General features: G+C 39.5%; 1 pseudogene; it reads right to left on the bottom strand.

Moving 5' to 3' along the window:
- The window catches only part of LOC124989442 (INO80 complex subunit D-like), a 33,151-nt pseudogene that overhangs the window by 2,164 nt on the left and 17,628 nt on the right, over nt 1-13,359 (bottom strand).

Below are 13,359 nucleotides of genomic sequence, written 5' to 3'. Positions count from 1 at the left end.
GAGAATCTGAATAATACTGTATTCTGCCATTATGTGAAATTACAATAGACTAAATATTAACTATAAGTTGATTTCTTTGCCCTTTAATAATAGTAAAAACTTTTCACTGTTAAACACTGGAGTTCATGGTGGGGGTGGTTTCTTAGAAAATCTAGTAACATGTTTGTTCTGAAGGTTGAAGGCTGGCAGATCATGGTGCCCTCAGTTTAACTGGGAGACAAGTTTGTTTTAATCTAGCTGGGAAATAAGGTTGTTACGGTCTGGGCTGTCATACAGAGAGAATGTGTACTTTGAGAAGAAGCATAGATTGTATTTTTGAAGGTTTTTCTTATTTTAAACTAACCATAAAATGATATAATCATTACTAAAGAAAAATATCTATAAAAAGGCTGGCAGAAAAATAAAGATTCAGATTCAGCCTCAGAACACTTGGTGTCTGTGTGTGCTGTTTCTCCACCGCACCAATACCTCCCATCCACCTAGGACCCCCAACCCCTGCTAGGGCTGGACCCCAGCAGCCCCTTCCAGGTGGCAGAGGTGCTTGTATTTCTGCTGAAAGTAAGTGCAAAGTTGGGTCACTCTAGAGCCCCTACTCTCCACATCATCGTCATCTGGCATGTGTCTTTCATACCTGAGGGTTTCGCCGGCAGTCAGTGCAACCTGCTATGGGGAGCCCTGTTCTAGTCCTCCAGTTCCTCTCCGTTTTCTTCAGACCAGTCCCACCCTAAGTGGGGAAACAGATCAGTGTCCAACTGATGTTTCTGGGTACAGTTTCACCAGTCTCTGCAGTTGACTTATACAAGAGAAGTGTGGAAAGCCAGAGTCTTTCATAAGACTGGGGGGTGCACAAGGGAAGTACTCCTGGATGGCAGGATGGGCAGAGGTCTTTTGTGAGACAACTGCCTTGCTTGTGTGTGTGGTGGGGGCCACTCCCTGCACTGGTAGGCTGGTGTTCTCAGGTTGAGGTGACTTGCAGTGGGAACCCCCTGAGGCGCTGGAAATTTTAAAGATGTGGATATAGGTGACAGGTGAGAGTGCTGCTGTGGAGGCAGCTGCTGGGAAGGTGCAGAAGGGGGACTAAAGTGCTCTTGTCCAACTTTTAAAATCTGTGTGTCTCTCTGGCACTGCTGATTCTGGGCCAAGTTGCTCTGCAACTTCTTTCTCACATTTGACCCTTTCTTCAGATCACCATCTTCCTAGTTGAAAGCAAATGAGTCTTCCAACTAGATTTCCAGGTAATGGAGAGGGACCTTTGCCCCAGGTGGAGACAGGGACATTCCATCAAGCATCTTCAAGGCCAGTGTGGGCACTGTCAGGCTAAAGGCCATGGTATGCATCTGGTGCCTGACCTTCTCCTCATCTATAGGATCATTCCTTTTCTTCCTCTCTTGTTTTGGGATAAAGTCAAGTACCTGGCTGTTGCAGTACTGTGATCATCTGATTTGGGGATGGTGTTGGTGCAGTGCTGGCTGCTGTACTTGGCCACATATTCACATTGCTTGAAGCGGGTAGTCTTGTCCTCCAGAATGTGACTGGTAAGAAAGCATAGCCACGGAAATGCTGCTAAGCATCTCCATGAGCACAAGGGCTCATTGCCAACCTCAGAGAAGTGTATATATTTCTCTTCATAACATCACGTGACTCTATTCCTTGTGAACATCGGCTGACTTTGAATTTTCTGCACCATAGCAATGTTAAGAGAACCCCAAGGATACCACGGTTTGGAATGATGCTGAATCAAGATGAAGCAGATTGTTGTGTGAACTTGAACAAATCATTTAACCTATATGAATCTGTTTGCTCATCTGATTTATTAGAAAGGCAAGGATAGTTATGCAGCAGTAGAGATCACTCATTGGATTTGGTAGGAATCAGTGATGGGCTCAAATCTGGTAAGTTTTCTCATCCTTTCACCCTTGGGTCTCAGCAGAATGCATTTCAATTCATTGTACACAAGTGGAGTACAGCTTTTCATTTCTCTGGTTGTACACGAAGTAGAGTCAGAGCATTCGTGTAATCATACTTGTACATAGGGTAATGATGTTTGTCTCATTCCACCATCTCTCCTCCTCTTGCCCTTTCTCTCTTCTCTTCATTTCCCTCTACACAATCCAATGTTCCTTCATTCTTCCTTTACCACCCCCAGATTAGGTATCAGCATCCACAACCAGAGAAAACATTCAGCCTTTAGTTTTGTGGGATTGATTTATTTCACTTAGCATGATATTCCCCAACTCCATCCATTTACCTACAAATGCCATAATTTTATTTTTCTTTATGACTAATATTCCATTCTGTATATATACTATGGTTTCCTTATCCAGAAGGTCTATTTTTTTCCAAATGAATTTAATGATTATTTTCTCTATTTCAATGAGGTATGTCATTTGGATTTTAATAGGAATTCCACTAAATTTGTATAGCACTTTTGGTAATTAGTATGGACCATTTTGATAATATTAATTCTGCCTACCAAGAACATGGGAGATCTTTCCATCTTCTAAGGTTTTCAATTTCTTTCTTTAGTGTTCTGTAGTCTTCATTGTAGAGGTCTTTCACCTCTTTTGTTAGATTGATTCCCAAGTTTTTTTTCCCTATTTTTTCTAGTGTTTTGAGCATGAAGATGTGTTGTATTTTATCAAATGCTTTTTCTGCATCTATTAAAATGATCATATGATTCTTAACTTTGTCTATTGATGTGGCGAATTACATTAATTGATTTCCACATGTTGAACCAACCTTGCATCCCTGGGGTGAACCCCACTTGATCATGATGCAGTATCTTTTTAATATGTTTTTGCATGTGATTTGTCAGACTTTTATTAAGAATTTTTGCAACTATGTTCATCAGGGATATTGGTCTGAGGTTTTCTTTCCTTGTGTCTTTGACTGGTTTGGGTATCAGGGTGATATGAGCTTCACAGAATGAGTCTGGAAGGGTTCCCTCCTTTTCTATTTCATGGAATACTTTGAGGAGTATTGGTATTAGTTCTTCTTTGAAGGTCTTGCAGAAATTGGCTGAGAATTCATCTGATTCTGGGCATTTCTAGATTGGTAGACTTTTGATGGTTTCTTCTATTTCATTGCTTGAAGTTGATCTGTTTAAATTGTGTATGTCCTCCTGATTCAATGTGGGTGGATCATAAGTCTCTAGAAATTTGTCAGTGTCTTTGAGATTTTCTATTTTGTTGGAGTATAGATTTTCAAAATAGGTTCTAATTATGTTTTATATTTCAATAGTGTCTGTCATGATATTTCCTTTTTCATCATGAATTTGAGTAATTTGAATTTTCTCTCCTTTTTGTTAGTGTGGCTAAAGGCTTATCAATTTTGTTTGTTGTTTCAAAGAAAGAAATTTTTGTTTTGTCAATTTTTTCAATTGTTTCTTTTGTTTCAGTTTCACTGATTTCAGCTCTGATTTTATTTCCTGTCTTCTCCTACTTTTGGTCTTGAGCTGTTCTTTTTCTAGGACTTCCAGATGTAATATTAGGTCATTTATTTGTTGACTTTTTATTCTTTTATTTAATGAGCTCAATGCAATGAATTTTCCTCTTAGTACTGCTTTCATAGTGTTCCACAGATTTCTATATGTTGTATCGGTATTCTCGTTTACCTCTAAGAATTTTTTATCTCCTCCCTGATGTCTTCTAGTGTCCATATATCATTCAATAGCATGTTATTAAGTCTTCACGTGTTGGAGTAGTTTCTGTTTTTTATTTTATCATTTATTTCTAATTTCATTCCATTATGATCTGATAGAATGCAAGGTAGTATCTCTAATTTTTTGTATTTGCTAGGAATTATTCTGTGGCATAACATATGGTCTGTTTTCCAGAAGGATCCATGTGCTGCTGAGAAAAAAGTATATTCACTTATTGATGGAATAATCTATACATGTCTGTTTTGTCTAAATTATTGATTGTATTATTGAGTTCTGTGATTTCTTTGTTGTTGTTGTTGTTGTTTTTTTTTTTTTTTTTTTTGAAGATCTGTCCAGTGGTGAGATAGGTGTGTTAAAGTCACCCAGTATTATTGTGTTGTGGTCTATTTGATTCCTAAAATCGAGAAGGGTTTGTTTGGCATACATAGATGCTCCATTGCTTGGGGCATATTTATGATTTTCATGTCTCATTGATTTGTGGTTCCTTTAAGCAGTATAAAATATTCGTCCTTATCTCTACTAATTTTAGCTTGAAGTCCACTTTATCTGATATGAGAATGGAAACCCTTGTGCTCTTACTGAGTCCATTTGTGTGATATGTTTTTTTCCCATCCTTTCACTTTCAATCTGTGGATATCTTTTCCTGAGATGAGTCTCTTGAAGGTAGCATATTGTTATGTCTATTTGTTCAATCCAATTTGCTGGTCTATGTCTTTGATTACTGAGCTTAGGTCATTAACATTCAGGGTTATTATTGAGATATGATTTGTATTCCCATTCATTTTGGTTTATTTTTGGTTTTTAACTCTCCTTTGATTGGCTTTTCCTTTCGTGTATTTCCTCTCTTTGCTGACTTTCATTGTTGTTTTTCATTTCCTCCTCATGGAATATTTTGCTGAGAATATTCTGTAGTGTAGGCTTTCTATTTGTAAATTCTTTGTTGTTTATCATAAAAGGTTTTTATTTCATCATCAAATCTGAATGTTTGTTTTGCTGGATAAAAGATTCTTGGTTGACATCTATGTTCTTTTGGAACTTGGTATATATTGTTCTAGGCCCTCCTAGCTGAGAAATCTACTGATATCCATATTAGTTTACCACTATATGTACTATGATACTATCTTCTCATGGCCTTTAAAATTCTATCTTTATTTTGTATGTTGGGTATTTTCATTATAATATGCCCTGGTGTGGCTCTGTTGTAATTTTGTACATTTGTTGTCCTATAAGCCTCTTATATTTGATTTTTTATTTCATTCTTCAGATTTGGGAAATTTTCTGATATTATTTCATTGAATAATTGTTCATTCCTTTAGTTTGCATCTCTGTGTCTTCCTCAATCCTGATCATTCTTAAATTTGTCCTTTTCATGTTATCCCATAATTCTTGGAGTTTCTGTTCATGATTTCTTACCATCTTCTCTGCATGATCAACTTTATTTTCAAGAATAAATACTTTGTTTTCATTAAGTGAGATTCAGTCTTCCAAGTGAACTAGATTGGTGATGTGTTCTATTGAGTTTTTAATTTGGTTTATTGTTTCCTTTATTTCAAGGATTTGTTTGCTGTTTTTTTGTTTTTTGTTTTTCCAGAATCTCTCTTTATGGAAATAATCTTTTGCTTCCTGGACTTGCTTTTTTTTTTTTTTTTTTTTGCGGTGCTGGGGATTGAACCCAGGGCCTTGTGTTTTTGAGGCAAGTACTCTACCAACTGAGCTATATCCCCAGCACTGGATTTGCTCTTTTAACGCTTTATTGAAGTGATTTTTTGTTGTCTTCATTTGCACTCTATTATCATCCTTTACTTCACTGATCATTTTAATTGCGTATATTCTGAACTCCTTTTATGATATTTCTTCTACCTTGCTGTCAATGGATTCTATTAATATATCAGCTTGGTTTGTTTGGGGTGCTTTCTTCCCTTGATTTTTTTCACGTTATTCATGTATCTTCCCCTCTAACAGTGTGGATCCAAGGTATTACAGTTTCCACCCTACAGATTTATAGTGTCCCTACAGGTTTTCAATACCTTGTCTTTAAGGGGGGAATCAATATTAACAACACCCAATGCAGACAACATGCAGCCTTAAACCAAATAGTTCCTATTAAGATGTTAACAGTATTGTCATAATAAACAGAGAAGATGTGTTCATTTATTATGTATAGCATAAACAATAGGTTTGCAATAAGGTCTAGCATTTCTAATGGTGGACAAAGAGGATGGGGGATGGGTGTAGGATGCGATGTTAGAAGTGAGAATATAGAGGTATTAGATCATAGGAAGTGTAAAAGCAGAATCAAAAGAAGTTGGTTGTTAGCAGGAGAAAAGAGAGAAAGAGACTCCAGGGAAACAGTTAAATAAGAGGAAAATACAGTGAGTGAAAAAAAAAAAAAAGAATCTACAACAAAACTGTAATATACTATTCAAACCTTCCAGTCTTTGGTAGCCTGATACATGAAAGGTACTTGATTTCAAAGATGATGGGGATCTAAAAGCAGAAAACAAAAAAAGACAAAAGGACAGAGTCTTGAAGGAAAATTGAACAACTGTTCCTGTTGGAGTTCAGCATCTTCTCTGCCTCTCTTCTCTTCTGAGAGGCAGTGTTGTCTGGAGTTTGCTGGTACTCCACCCTCAGGATGATGACAGTTACTAAGGTGGGGGATTAGACTTGGAGGTGGACTCCTGGAGGCAGGGTATAGCAATTGCCAGTTCCTTTGGAAGACTGCACCCCAGGACTCTTCCTTGGGTCCACTTATGTGACACAGGAGCCTGGTCTTAGCCCCTTCCCGCACTTGTGGACCCCCACAGTTGCTGGCCTATAATTTAGCCTCTAAATTGTATCTCTCCTGCTCCTGCCCTTTCAACTTCCCAATCAGGAACCTCTCTCTGGAGGTCCTGAGGGCTGAGTGCTGGAATCTTGGGCCTATCCCAGAAAGCTGTTCTGTATTGGGTAAATCAGGACTAGGCATGAAAGTTGTGTGCCAGCCATGTGGTTGCAGGCACTGGACCAGTTGGTGGCCAGGGTGGTTGAGAGACAGGGAATTGAGGAGTAAGAGGTCCCAGTTGGTTGCCAAACCAGTGGGACCAGGTGCTCAGTAAAATCGTGGAACAGGCTGATGTCAGGTCCCAATAAGTGCTCCCTAGGTGTCTCTGGGATTCCAGTGAGTGCCGGGCTGGTTGGCTGGATGAGCTGGGATTAAGATGCTCTCATGCCCTTTTCCCACCTCCCAACCCCTTGCAAGGCTCTCTCCTGCCTGTGCAGCAATATGGTGGCTTTTAGGACACCTAGCAGGGATACCTCAGATGCAACCAAGCCTGCAGGGCCCTTGGTGATGATCTTTCAGGTCCTGGCTGTTATCCTTTAATGTAAGTGGCCTTGTCCCACATTGGTGACAGCAGCAGTAGCTAACCTGTAGGTACCTTGATAATGAGCTTCTCGTCTCTGGCAGGTGTCTCCAGATGGAAGCTGCCCCAACTAAAGATGGCAACAGCAGTGGTGGGGATAATCCAAGATGGTGGCAGAGGCATCCCAGGGTGTTGGTAGATGGGGAGCCACAGCAGAGTGCTGGAGATCCTTGTGGGCAGGCCTGTGCTGGAGCAACTTTTAAATTTCCTATAAATATTAGGATTTGGATCTGAAATATCCCCCCAAAGCTAATGTACTGAAGGTCTGGTCTCCATGTAGGGACCAGAAAACACCCACTTTAAAGTTTAAACAAGAGAGTAAAGTTTAGATTCATTCTTCTGTCATTTGGAGACTTTCTGGATAAAAGGTCAGCTATCAGAGGGTCAGTAACACTGTCTCTTCAGTAACATTGTCTCTTCTACACTGGTCATGTGTACAAATCTAACTCAACTTACATCCAATTTGAAGACACTTTATGTCTATAAAAACAAACATTTCTCAAGAATAACAAAACCCAGAATCTCCTAGGTAAGCACTTAAAATGTACTTTCTTAGTCAAAGGTAGGCTGGAATTTAGCTCCTATGCTCTCTCAGGAAGGACAGTGCCCCTCACCACCCCGACCTTGTAGCTCTAGCTGCTGGACATGGTGATGTGAGGTATAGCTCCAATGCATGGCATTCTGAGGCAGCTAGATGTAGGCAGATGTGTTTTTTGCTACATGGAACATAAATGTCAAAATAAGTGTTTTGGCCTGAATGTATACATCATGGAACATATGCATTTTAGGAAGAATATTTCCTTTCTCATGCTTACAGATAACAGATTAAGAACATGGCTGAAAAGAAACACCTGAAAGAGAAGGGGATGATGAAGGTAATGAAGATGGCTTTATTAAAAAATTTATTGATTTTACATCAGAATTACAATTAATAGCAATATATTCTACAAGCAAAGAAAATAGATTTTACAAGTTCTCACAACATAGAAATAATTGATGGGGTAAAGCATGTGTTAAATAGCTTTATTTGGTCATTTCACAACATAAGTTTGGCTCACGGAGCCCATGCTTCCACACATTGCTTTAGTATTTTGGAAACAACAGAAATTTATTTAGAACAACAGTCAATCAAATGATAAGTGTGCTTTCCAAACTCATATATAAATATATCCTCTGTTGCTACACGGATTAGATTGTTGTCTTTGGAAAATTTTCTTTAAGTAACAACTGACTTGGTCCTGGGGGTGTATCTCAGGGGTAAAGCATGTGGTTAGTATACATGATGCCCTGGGTTTGATCCCCAGTGCCAAAAGCAAAACAAAGACTTGTAATTTTTAAAGGAGATGCTGTTATTTACTTGTATTTTAAAGTCTTCTTGTTTTACATGATCAGAGATAACACTATGGTATCATCAGGAGATAAACAATAGTATTTTGTGTACGTTAAACATTCTGTTACTTGAGATATGAAATCTAGTACTAGATTTGTGAGCTCACTGTTTGCTGAAAGGATTTATCACAGAATTTAAAAAAATGTAACTAAATAACAAAATACATGGTTAGAGATTTTTACTATTCAATGAGGGAAAAAATCATTGTAGCAGAGAGTTTGGTCTCTGTTGCTACTATACTCTTTAACTTCTATTTTCCTGTACCTATTTTAAATGTGTCTAAACTATAATTTTCCATATTTCCATTGAGTTTACCAAAGTGGCTTCTCATACATAGTCTGAAGTGGCAACTCTTTCCTAAGATGTTTCTTTTTATCTCTGTTAATAGTTGCAACCTGCTACTTTCTGCTTCTGTAACCTTGCTTGCTCAGCATCTATGGCAGGAACAGAAGATGCCTGAAGAAAGGTGAAGAAATCAAGGCTACTTGCATGAGTCTTGAAACCTGGAAGTCTGTACTGTGTAAAAGATTCTGAGAACAAAGGGCACTGCTCAGCCTTTGGAAAAGACTCCACTGAGCCCACACTGGAGCTGAATAAACCTTGCTCTTCTACATCTCCAAGTGTTGCTTGTCTCTTTCCAGTGTCACAATTTTCCATATTTTTCCATATTTTCCCTAACACCACTGGTCCTAGGACTACACTTTGAGAACAAGGAACTCTTCCAAGATACTGCAAATCTGGTTCAGTAATCTTTATTACCCCTGTCAGAACAAACCCTAAGAAATCAAATCTCAGGTAAAGGGATATAAAATAATGGTCATCCTTTGTTTAGAAACAAACTTAACTCCAATTCTGAAAATACATATTGAAAATACATATTTGATGTATTTCCTATGTATATAGTCAAGAGAAAAGAGCATATTTGCCCACCAAGATTCATGTACAAGAATGCTCTTGGCAGAGTTTTCACAGAACCCCCAAATTGCAAACAACTGCAATATCTGTAGACAGAAGAATGGATGCACGATGTTTGATGGGTTCACACAATGAAATATAACCCAGAAACGTTTGTCAAAAAGAGCTTGTGTTATATGTAATATGATATGTTTTAGATACCTTGTTGAGAAACACAAGCCCCTTGAAACAGTACACGCGCTAAAATCCCATTTATGAAAGTCACAAATAGTCTATATTGATCAGTGGAGGGAGGACTGACTAGGACAAGGGTAAGGGGACCCTGTGTGGATGCTAAAATGCACTAATCTCTCACTCCCATCCCACATGGGCAAGGGAAAAGGTTCCCATTGGAAGGAGGGGCTGGCTGTTAAATAAAGGCTGTGAAGGTAGAACCACAAAATGGACACATATGACCAGAAATATATTTTAAAGAGCAAGGCAGAGATGGGTTAACCAACCAGAAGGGTACAGCTTTTCATAAACATGGAGTCCACCCTTGCTTTATTTATAGTGGTACAGTTCAAAGGGAATTGGTAGGTGTAGGGTTTCAGTGTGGGACGAGGCTTGTCTCTGGTCTTGTTCCTTCACAAAAAGGATGTAGGTGGAGGTAAGTAGGCTCTTTGGCTCTAAGCAGGTCCCTCCCATCTTCAAGGCTGCACTTGAACTTGAGCAGTGAGCTAGGACAGGGCATCACATGAATCGGCTGTTCTTGAACCAGTGGATTCTGACTGGGAGTTCCCAAAACCAGGCTTCCCTGGTTTGAGCTCCAATGTAGCTCAGTTCCCACACGTGGTTCATGGACGGCTCCCAGCACTCATCTTCAACTGCATCTTGGAAACATGGGTGCCTTCATACAAAAAATTTCCTTGAGCCTTAACCTTATGATTTGAGTAGGACCTCACAGGACTGAATTTCCTACTAGGCCCAGGAAGCCCAGTACTCAGGTTCCATCGTTCCCTAGGGACCCGTGAAAATGCTTTAAGTTTTCTAAAATCAAAAGAGAAAAAACTTAATATGGCCCAGTCTGAACTATATTGTCTTTAACACAGTCATAAAATACAGGTTTCAATATTTTTATGGGGGAAAATGTCCAAAATTGCAAAAGTAGCTGTGCTCCACAAAAGTTATACACAGCCCTGAAACCAAACCACATGCAAAATCCCTAACAGCCATATGCATTTCCCCACATCCATGTGGTCCTAGAAGAACTCTGTTCTATCCAATTGCAAAGCCCGCTCTAGTCTGTAACAGCTTTCATTCCCTATGACAAAATTCAAAAGTCCAAATGATTCCATGCAATTGTGTCAGATAAAAGACAGAAAACCAAGAAACAGGATGTGCTCTAACTGAATGGGATTTGAACAGAAAGAGGGGGTAAGACAGAAAGGTGTCAGATTAGAGGCCTTTGAATTAGGTTGGCCTGAAGAGGAAACTGTATGTGCTACCTCATTACCTCCTTAATGAGGACAGCAATGACCAAGGGATGCTGGAAGACGGTTCGAGGTTCCAAGATCAGGGTAGTTCAGGGTTTTGCATTAACTTGATGGGAAACTTGGGTGTTAGAAGGAGAGGCCTAAGGGAAGTCTGAAGTGTGCTTGTTACAGACCTGGTCACACACTGGCAGCTGGGCCTTCCTGAGCACCCCAGATGCCCAGCCCAAGTTCTCCTCTGCAGGCACATGGAAGATCTATAAGACCCCTCAGTGTGTCACAATCCAGCTGGTGGGGATGGTGAACAATGCAGAAAGGGAGCCTTCAAGAGCTCAACCAGTGGGCACCTGGATGCATACCATGGGGAGAGACAGATCCAAGCAGATCAAAGTACAGAAAATGGGATGGGAGTCAGTTCTGTCACCAACTAATCCAGCAAGTTCTCAGGAACTCAAGAGCAAAGGGCTGCATTTCAGCCCTGATTCTGACGCAAAAGAACTGGGCTTCAAAATCTGTCACCACTGTTTGTGATTAGTGTGACCAGAGACAAGTAAAGTTATGTTCTTTCTCTATCCTTCATTTCTTCAATGTGCAGAATGGGCATTATAACAGCACCTCTCTCCAAGATTTGGGGGATTAAAAGTTATTCCAAGTTAATCCCTTAGAACAATAACTGGCATAGTGTGTCAGAGTATCTTATTTTTAAATTACTCTTTTGACCAGTATGTCTCCTTTTAGTTTCCTATCTCTTAGTTGAGGCCAGGGTTTATTAACTTTCTTGAATGAAACAACATCTGCTCTGAACTTCCTTTCAATAACCTTCCAACTGCCATACCTCACAAATATTTTATTAGTGCTTTGAGGTTTGGGTTTCAATTAAAAATCCTGTGTCACCAAGGATACAAATACTGTTCTAATAACCATGAAGATTAAAGACAGCTGGAAGCAAAAGTACTGTTGGTTTGGATCACTGAAAAGAGCCTGAGAGAGTCTGTGCATTTTTAATCCTAAACACATTGTCATTGAAAGATCATTTTTTGTTTGGAAAAGAATTAAAAAATCATTGTCATAACACAGTGAGCACAATGTGCAGTGATAAAGAAGAGGTGAATTGATAAAACATATTCATGAAAATGTTCAGATTGATGATATACCCCAGTGATATATCACACGAAATAGTGAATAAATTGAAATGGGCATAATTTTCCATCCATACCATTTCATGTTCATTTTTTTGAAGGCTAAAATGTTCACTTTGAAAATCATTTGAGCAGTGACATCTGGCAAAGGAAGAAAGTGAAAAGGGCTAGCTTTGGGATAACAAAATATACATTCATAGAGCTCAGCAGTAAAACTTCAACATTCTAAGGACAGACCCACACACATGGAGTCCGGGGGATAGAGTTAGTACTTCTCCATGCTAAATATTCACAGTTAAATATTTTGAAATACCCACATCCTGATAGTAAGTACCAGCTTATTTTCTGCCGCTGTTATTTGCTTCACTTTTCATCTTTCAAAAAGATGATCACTGTGGCATTACAGCTCTGAGAGAAAACAGATTTCCCAGTTGTAAATTATAACATTCAATAAAAGGACACTTTTCCAATTCTAACAAGGAAATGGGGCCTTCTAAGGCAGCAGTGATTTCACAGACAGCTGCCAGCAGTTGCTAGCACTATAGATTCCAAAGGACACTTCTTCCAGGTCTGCAGGTGATCAGGGCTCTTTGAGTTTCCATTGTAACTCAGAAATGAATAACAGAAATGAAAGTATAAAAGATACTGAAAACAAAGGGCAGTGTTCAGCCTTTGGAAAAGACTCTGCTAAGCCCACACCAGTGGAGAATAAACCTTGCTCTTTACATCTCCAGGTGCTGCTTGTCTCTTTCCACTTCCCTACTGTTCCGTTTTAGTCTGCATTTTGTGTAACAAGTTCACAGCATAGGCAGGTGGTTGACCAGGAAAGCGTCATCAAATGATTCTCTACCCAATCTGGAAGACTTACTTGTACCTAGCCACTCAGGACCAAGCATATGTTTTTGTATCAGAGAGTTTGTCCTTTATATATTGTCTTTGAAGTGGGAGATTTCAGCAAAGTGTCAGTGAGGTAGAAACAGATTCTGTTTGCCTTTTTTATTTAACCAAGGTTAAAGTGAGACCCAGTGCGCTGTTGTTTTGGTTATCAATTTATTGTCTCATGCCACCTTTCCTTGGCATGTCTGTAAAACTGGAGTTGGATTATGAGCACTTTACCAGCTATGACAATGCAGGGTGTTGTCAATAGAGGGCACTGGTGAGACACTGCCAAGACATGGTGGAAAAGCCCTTCCCTTCCAGGTTCTGGTCCTGCCCTGATTATTCAGTGCAGGGGCCCAGCAGTCCACTGACCATCTTAGCCACACACCCTTAAGCTGTCCCTGTGCAGTGGCCATTTCTGTAGTCACAATGGCTGCAACCTCAAGTGACTCTATCCCTACTTGGCAAATTGTTTGTACAGACCAGCTCCATTTGTCCT

Source organism: Sciurus carolinensis, chromosome 7, assembly GCF_902686445.1.
Source record: "Sciurus carolinensis chromosome 7, mSciCar1.2, whole genome shotgun sequence".
NCBI classification, from domain to species: Eukaryota; Metazoa; Chordata; class Mammalia; order Rodentia; family Sciuridae; genus Sciurus; species Sciurus carolinensis.
This window is presented reverse-complemented; position numbering and strand designations above follow the sequence as displayed.